Source organism: Strongylocentrotus purpuratus, unplaced genomic scaffold, assembly GCF_000002235.5.
Source record: "Strongylocentrotus purpuratus isolate Spur 01 unplaced genomic scaffold, Spur_5.0 spur5_scaffold_4, whole genome shotgun sequence".
NCBI lineage: Eukaryota > Metazoa > Echinodermata > Echinoidea > Camarodonta > Strongylocentrotidae > Strongylocentrotus > Strongylocentrotus purpuratus.
Genome location: NW_022145610.1, coordinates 17,374,153 through 17,381,320, shown reverse-complemented (window position 1 = coordinate 17,381,320; position 7,168 = coordinate 17,374,153). Strand labels below are relative to the sequence as shown.

The 7,168-nt window shown below is 38.5% G+C and overlaps 1 long non-coding RNA gene across 2 annotated transcripts; it reads left to right on the top strand.

The window, feature by feature from the left end:
• Positions 1-479: 479 nt before the first annotated feature.
• Positions 480-6,863, top strand: LOC115929241. 2 transcript variants are annotated; one of them, XR_004066396.1, is made up of 5 exons: positions 480-543; positions 4,161-4,253; positions 4,723-4,859; positions 5,680-5,796; positions 6,289-6,863. It is a non-coding gene; the product is annotated as an uncharacterized LOC115929241 (long non-coding RNA). The 2 variants fall into 2 exon arrangements; XR_004066397.1 differs by having other exon boundaries at positions 6,267-6,863.
• Positions 6,864-7,168: the final 305 nt, after the last annotated feature.

Sequence of the window (7,168 nt, the reverse complement as noted above, 5' to 3'; positions counted from 1 at the left end):
TACCTCTGCACTATCTAACATTCTTCTGAATTCGACTTAATTGGCTTATGAAGATAATTGTTTCCCTTTGAAACAGAACTTTAACAAACAAAACTGCCTACAACTTAAATGACAACGTGATCGACACAAATTAGCAGTCATTGACAATTGCGGATCTTTTCTTTAAGAACAGCCTACCAAGGGTAGCGACTGAATAGTCTTGTTCAAGACTCAAATGCACCAGAAGTCTTAAGAGACTCGAATATATCCGCAGCATTGAACTCAGAATCGAATAAATATAACAAATTTGTTATTTATAACACATCTAATTAAGAATTCAATCTGCGATAGAAGTAAAAATCCGTTTCATAAAACAAATAACAAGTTCATATAGTCAATAATATGTATTGATAGTTCGCGAACGAGTCTAATTGTACTGTCGCGCTCGCTCTAGCGCTAGCGCGCGCGCCTAGCCTATATCCAACTAAAACAACGACCTAGATCTGTGACAACAGTAACAGCTAGGCAACTTCGGTGCTGGACACGGTTTTCTGTAGAAATCCTGTAAGTACATGTCATATTTATTCCGTAATTTCGTATTCATAAGGTGATATTTTTGATATTTGAATACTTTCCGGAGGTTAAACAAAGATTGATCCTGAGAGTTAGAGCTCGTGTGCCGGGGCGAGTGCATGAGTAGGCCTAAGTTAGACGGATCTAATTAAATTGCCCAATTTCAGGCGCGACCTATGAGAGCGGAAGCTGCATGTAGTGCCCGCCCTAGAACTCCCGGGCATTTTCGCAACAGACCCTACGGCCTACTGTCTACTGAACACACATAGTCAAGCTGCATAATAATAATAAATAATATTTAATTTTTATATAGGTCTAGTCTAGATCTAAGAAGGGAGATCCCGGGTTCGACCCGAACCCAGGCGGATGACTGAAGTGTGTTAACGTTCCCCTTCCCTTGTTCTGTTGTTCATAGGCGCAGGTTATGTCAAGTGGAAAACAGGATAGGACGTTAAATGGAGGCCCCGTGTACAGGAGAGTCGCCACCCTTGCAAAGAACCATTTCATTGCACTATTCGTAGCTATAAATTATAGCTAGAGGTCTAGTAAGTAGTGAAATCTAGACCCTAGTGTAATGGTCCACATGCACACCCCAATCAGGCCTAGTAGTAGTCTACTAAAGTAGGCTATAGGCCTATATGGCAATGGTATATTCTAGGGCAGGCATCTTGAAGAATCTTCAGTATTGAAGGAGGCCGGAGGCAGATTATCTTGAAGAAGAAGGATAGTAGATCTAATAATATTTAGGGTCTATATACTTGTTGTAAAGCGCTTAGGCCTAAAGTAAAGGCGCTGAGAGACATTTGTATTAAGCGCTATTCTAGTAGACGTGACCTAGATCTATATCTCCATGTTTGCTTCGACAGGCAGACGCTTTACTAACTGAGCAAACTCGCCTCCTGCGTCCTGGCTGTGTATTAAAAGCTGTGCTATTGATTCTCAACATTTCACACAGCACTGTACAAAACTCAGCTGATTTCACTCAAAATGTGTACTTTACTTAGATCTAGTGACAATTGATGACACCTAGAGGTAGGTATGTGACTAAAAAAATAAAAATTGTGGGATTACATTGTATCTTATATCATTGGAAAGGGCTTGAAAAACCATTTAAAAGGGTATATAAACCATAGCTCTAGGACAAATATTTAGCGAGTTATGATTTTTTTAAGATTAAAAATCTGATTTAATTATCGCCATTGTTTTACCATTGAGACCTCTCAAAATCTGTGACCGACCATGACCAATTTAAAGGATGGTCTTATCAAAAATGTAAAAATTATCCATTTTTCTAGATAAAACCTTAAGGAAAGAACATGTGATAGCGGAAGAAAACCAATATTGTATTATTTGATGTACTATAGACCCTTCTATAATTAATTAGTAATTAGCAATTAGCAAATTAATTAGCTAATTAGTCGTTAATGAACTCACTGCCACAAAAAGACAGATAAATTTCCGTAATTTCCTGACAATCAATTTTGAGGAAGTAAAAAAACAATGATTGTATGTTCCGATTTGATTTATATTCATCAAGTAACGAGAAAAATGTATAAATAAACGGATTAAATTAGTTTTAGAACTATTAAAACTTATCTTCAGGGAAGATTACGATGGTAAAGATGACATTGAACTTTGACTTGAACAAAAATGCACTTTCACATGTCCGTTTCTGAAAATTCGAAGTCGAGGCGAAAGGAAATTTTTCCAATGACGTCATCAGACAAGCAAGCCAAATCTGGCGAGAAACCGCCGTTTCCACACGCAATCAAAGAGGAACCCTGCAGAGTAACTCGTATTGGGCGTGAAACCGCTGCCGGGTGCGCTGAAACCAAGCCAATGTGCGCGATAGTCACATACCTACTAGAGGTCTACTACTACTAGATCTAGGCTAGTACTAGTCTAGAAAAAATGAATATTCATCATCTAAAAACCAGGTGGCTGACAACGAATCATGTTGACTACAAGACTTTCTCGGATTAATCATTATCCCCTAGCAAGAAGTCGGAGGGGATATAGAAACACTGCCGTCCGTGCGTGCGTCCGTAACAATTTTGGATTCCGATCAATAACTTCGGTAATGTTTGACGGATTTTAATGAAAAATACAGGCTAAGTTTAATTTCCGAGTATGTAGGTGAAAGGTGAAAGGTCATATATGTGAAAATGTGGTTAACTTCCTTGCCTAGTAATATAATAGTATAGTCCAATGGAGTTAACTTGTTCTGATGTACATGTATATAGGCCATTTGTACCCTGCGAGGGGATGCTACGCTTTGCGTTGACTTGTTAATGTAGGATCTAAATGAGCAAGCTATCGTAAGTCAAAGTAGATATTTCTTTGTTATTTTTTATTTGTTAATATAGTCAAATGTAATTTTACAGCCAAAGTGAATATATGAGGATGTAAAGAGTAAAAATCTTGTTGCATATCTCATTCATCGCGGTCCTGCCGAACCAAACCATTTGTTCCACTCAGTCACCATAGGACGTACTTCAGTCTATGTATAGAGGCGGTCAGATGAGCCAGATGCAATTTCAGCAGAACAACCATCGATATCAGAGACTGAAGCTTTCGGTCTATATCAGTCTATACTTTGCTGGAGTGGTATACTGTAGTAGTAGATCTACTGTCATCTGTTGCTGTTACCGGTATCCGGACTTGGCTGTCGGATTTAATAAATTTAGAATTGAAAATTCCATTTTTATTTCAAGGGCAGGCTAAGCTGTAAGCAGCCAAAACAACAACTCCTGCAATAAACTGCAAACCCCTAAACAGTGTTTAGATTTCACTAACTCCATGCTATACATGTACATGCTTCAGAGAACTCCGCCTACGGCCTCCGAAGGGCTTCGGTGACGGAGCTCCCTGGAGTAAAGATTTCACTAGACTTTAGTTAAGTTAGAATTAAAATAGAAATGTAAATAATCTAGAGTCTAGTCGGTAGACAGTAGGAGGACTAGGAGGCAAATTGGCTCAGTCGGTAAAGCGTCTGCCTGTCGGCCCAAAGATCTTGGGTTCGAATCGCACCCAGGCGGATGACTGAAGCAAGCGTTGTGTGTTAACGTGCCCCTCCCCTTGTTGTTTCATAGACGCAGGCTATGTTACATGGAAAACAATCCGTCTCGGATAGGATGTTAAAAGGAGACCCCGTGTACAGGATAATCACTACCCTTGCACGTTAAGAACCCACGGCACTATTCGTATAAGAATAGGGGAAAAACCTGATGTAGTGGTCTACCTGCACACCCCACTCAGGCCGAATATATATATATATACATGAATAAACGGCATCTGCAAGAATCTTCAGTACCGGTATTGAAGGATAGGAGGCAGATTATCTTCAAGAAGGAGAAGAAGTATACTGCACTCTGCAGTGTAGTGTAGTCTAGTGCCTAGTCATGCTAGTGGTTTCTAAATTTACTCTAGAGTATTGATCTTTTTTTGGCGCAGTCTTGACTCTATGTCTCTTAGTTTACGTCAAGACTCTGTCTCTACTCTCAGTCTTTAGACTGCAAACATTGTAGCAGTGACTGTTGTTTTCAGTCACTGAGTCTGAATGTGAACCTAGCTATTTTAAGAATAAATTTTCCCCCTCTCTTTTACAGGAAATATACAGAGTGTATTACCATATGCTTGCTTCTTTGAGTATGTGCCTGAAACAAGAATGTCCTGGAGAAAACGGACCACAACAAGAAAAGGTAATTTTTTTTTATTTTTTTTTTTAACTTGGACTTTTTAAAACTTCACCTGTTTAGTTAGTCAAGTAAAAGGAAATTTTTAAATGGGTGAGGGCATTAAATAAGGCCAAGTTGGAGGGGTATGCAAAGGGCTGGTATGAGAAGTATCGATTCAGGGGTGGCTACATGGTATGTGTGCAACAAGATGTCTACTAACAAGTTGCTGTAGTGTTTATTTATAGTGTATTTTAACTTCCAATATATATATTTTTTATAATTAACATTTGAAGGCCTTGAAGAAGGGATGGGGGGGGGGGAGTCCTATACACGAAACAGAATGACAAGCAAAAAGAAAATAATTGACCTTCATATTTTGCTGAAAAAGAAAGTAAACATTGAAGACAATTGAAGAAAAAAAAATAATGCAATTTTTGTGTATTCTTACATATTTGGTTAATATTTATTAAATATTTTTATAATTCTGTTCCAGAGATGGAGAGGAAGGGCTTGCTGTTGAGAGATCATGGGGTGCCTTGAGGTTCCACTTCCAGTCTTGATGTTCTGCCCCTTACCTCTAAGCGATGGCCTCTTGTGCCTGGCAATATATGAGCGAAGCACAATGGACTGGTAATTCATAATGCATATTACAATGTTTTTTTAACAAATCAGGGAAAGAAACAGAGATAAATTCATAGCATATGAGTCTGTCATGGCATTTTTAGTAACTCAACATTTGCTCCTGCAACGACTACTCTAGGCTTTATTTTGTCAAAGGTGTAGGGTTAGACTGAGGGTTGGAATTGTGATTAAGGTGGTTTAGGTTTAGGGTTAGGCCTAGGGATGAAGTTTAATAGTGTAGAAAAATTATGTGAAGCAATTGTCTCAGGAGAAGGTGTTGTACAACTTGATTTTCCAGGTGCTGGTGGAGCTGCATGCATCTTTTACTCATCAATGGTAGTTTTAAAATCTTCCTCTGTATTGTGAAAGCAGAAACATGATGTAGAGGGGAAGAGAAAAAAGTATGTAACACAGTATCATTTAAAATAGATTTTATAAAGTAAAAACACACTGGCCTGCAGTTTGTGAAACATGTAGCACTGTATTACCAATTAAAAGAATTCAGCGATTTTTACAACGTGCTCTATTGGCATTTATGTACTGGTTATGTTGTAACACAAAATGAATTCTTAACTTTAATCCTGGATCCATTGCTAAACATAATGTCAACCCTAAATGTATTAAACATTGCCAGACCCAATTTCAAGCTACCCTAAATCCCTTTCTACATACCAGTATTGTTCAAAGTTTATATTTATTACACCCTTACTGCGAGTTCTAGAAATTCTGCAAGAACCCTACCCTGCTGTTCACTTTATAATTAGTACTTCACATTGCTTTCATGAACATGCCGTAAAAGTGAATTTATTTTATGTCTCTATACAAACAGGTGCCTGTACATGTAATGTATTTCATGCAAATGAAGGGTAGAATGAGAAGCTCACAATGATATGGTAGACAAGGACCTTGCTGTCTAAAGCTCGGAGGCCAGATGACAGTGTCTGAAGTAAGTCGCCCCATAGAAGAGCGAGAACTTTCTGTTGCAATTGTTAACATGCAACACATCCTTACCACATGCAACCCATCCCACTTTCACAATTTATTTTCTTAACAACAGTAACCCAAGTTCAACGTTTGGATTGGTGATTTTAAACATAAAAACAATGGTCTGAATGTTTAATTAGATCTTTTACGCAAACGTAGTATATTAGTAATGAAAGGCATGTTTGGTAATACAGTAATTTCATTTCAGACCATGAAGACCATGTATTATTATAATTATCTGGGATCTGTCGTTGGGCTGATAAGCATGGAAAATAAGGAATGTACTCCTGTCGAACGAACAATATGTTTTTATAAAACGAATAACTCTTTGAAGATTACTTACTAGAAGAAGTAGAACAAGAAGAAAAAGAAGAAGAAATACACTGATGATGTCAGCTTGACTTCCTAAAGTTGTATACTATTTGAAAATAGTTTATATTTTATTCATGAACAGCCGGCTTGTCGGAATTGCGTACAAGGATGCCATTGGACTTTTCTGTACTAGTAGCTGAAGGGGGGAGCAGTCACCAGAAGGAGCATGCAACTCCAAAACAATGTGGATACTTCTACCGAGTTCATCTCAAGAATCAAGATGTGACAGTGGATGTACATGTAGAGGGGTTTGTGACCCTCCTGACTGTGGACTACATGCAATACACATCAATGGATTGTAGAGGAGTAATGGTGGGTCCGGTGAGCTCAACTCTGGAGGTTAAGTTCGCAAAATTAATAAATTTCCTTTTAATATGGGTGTATATGGTTCCAGGGATTAATTTGACGCAATGCCTCGTAGTGACACGCCCTATTAAGGGGCAACACACGTGTCAGAAGGTATAAAATGGGAAGCAGTTCCTGAATTGGCACGAGCTTTTACTTTTCGGATGACTTCCTCATTTTGTTTCATACCTCATTTCCTTTGCCGCCATGAGGTGCTAAAGTTTTAGCAGAGTTGGGGGCTTCCAGCCCATAGATGTGACTTTTCATGATTATATGTAATAAATTGTAATAAAGTTACTATCCACTTCAACACTTGACTCTTGTCGAGAATTTTATTTCTTTGTGTGGACTTTGTTCTTCTCTGGAACGCGATTTGGGCAGTGTGATAGGCGGCCACCGGCCACTCAGTTGCCGGGGCTGTTTCATATATAAAGAATGTGTGAAGACAAGCGACTGCATTATAAGCTCAGCATGATCAGTAACATTGATTCCTTTTATGAAGAAATTTAAATTTTTGTTCCTCCCAACCATGAGTTGTACATATTCTTTGATTCGGGGAGAGGTTGGTGAAGAGGGATAGGTGCCCCATATTTTGTATTGTAACAGGTTTTGTTTTC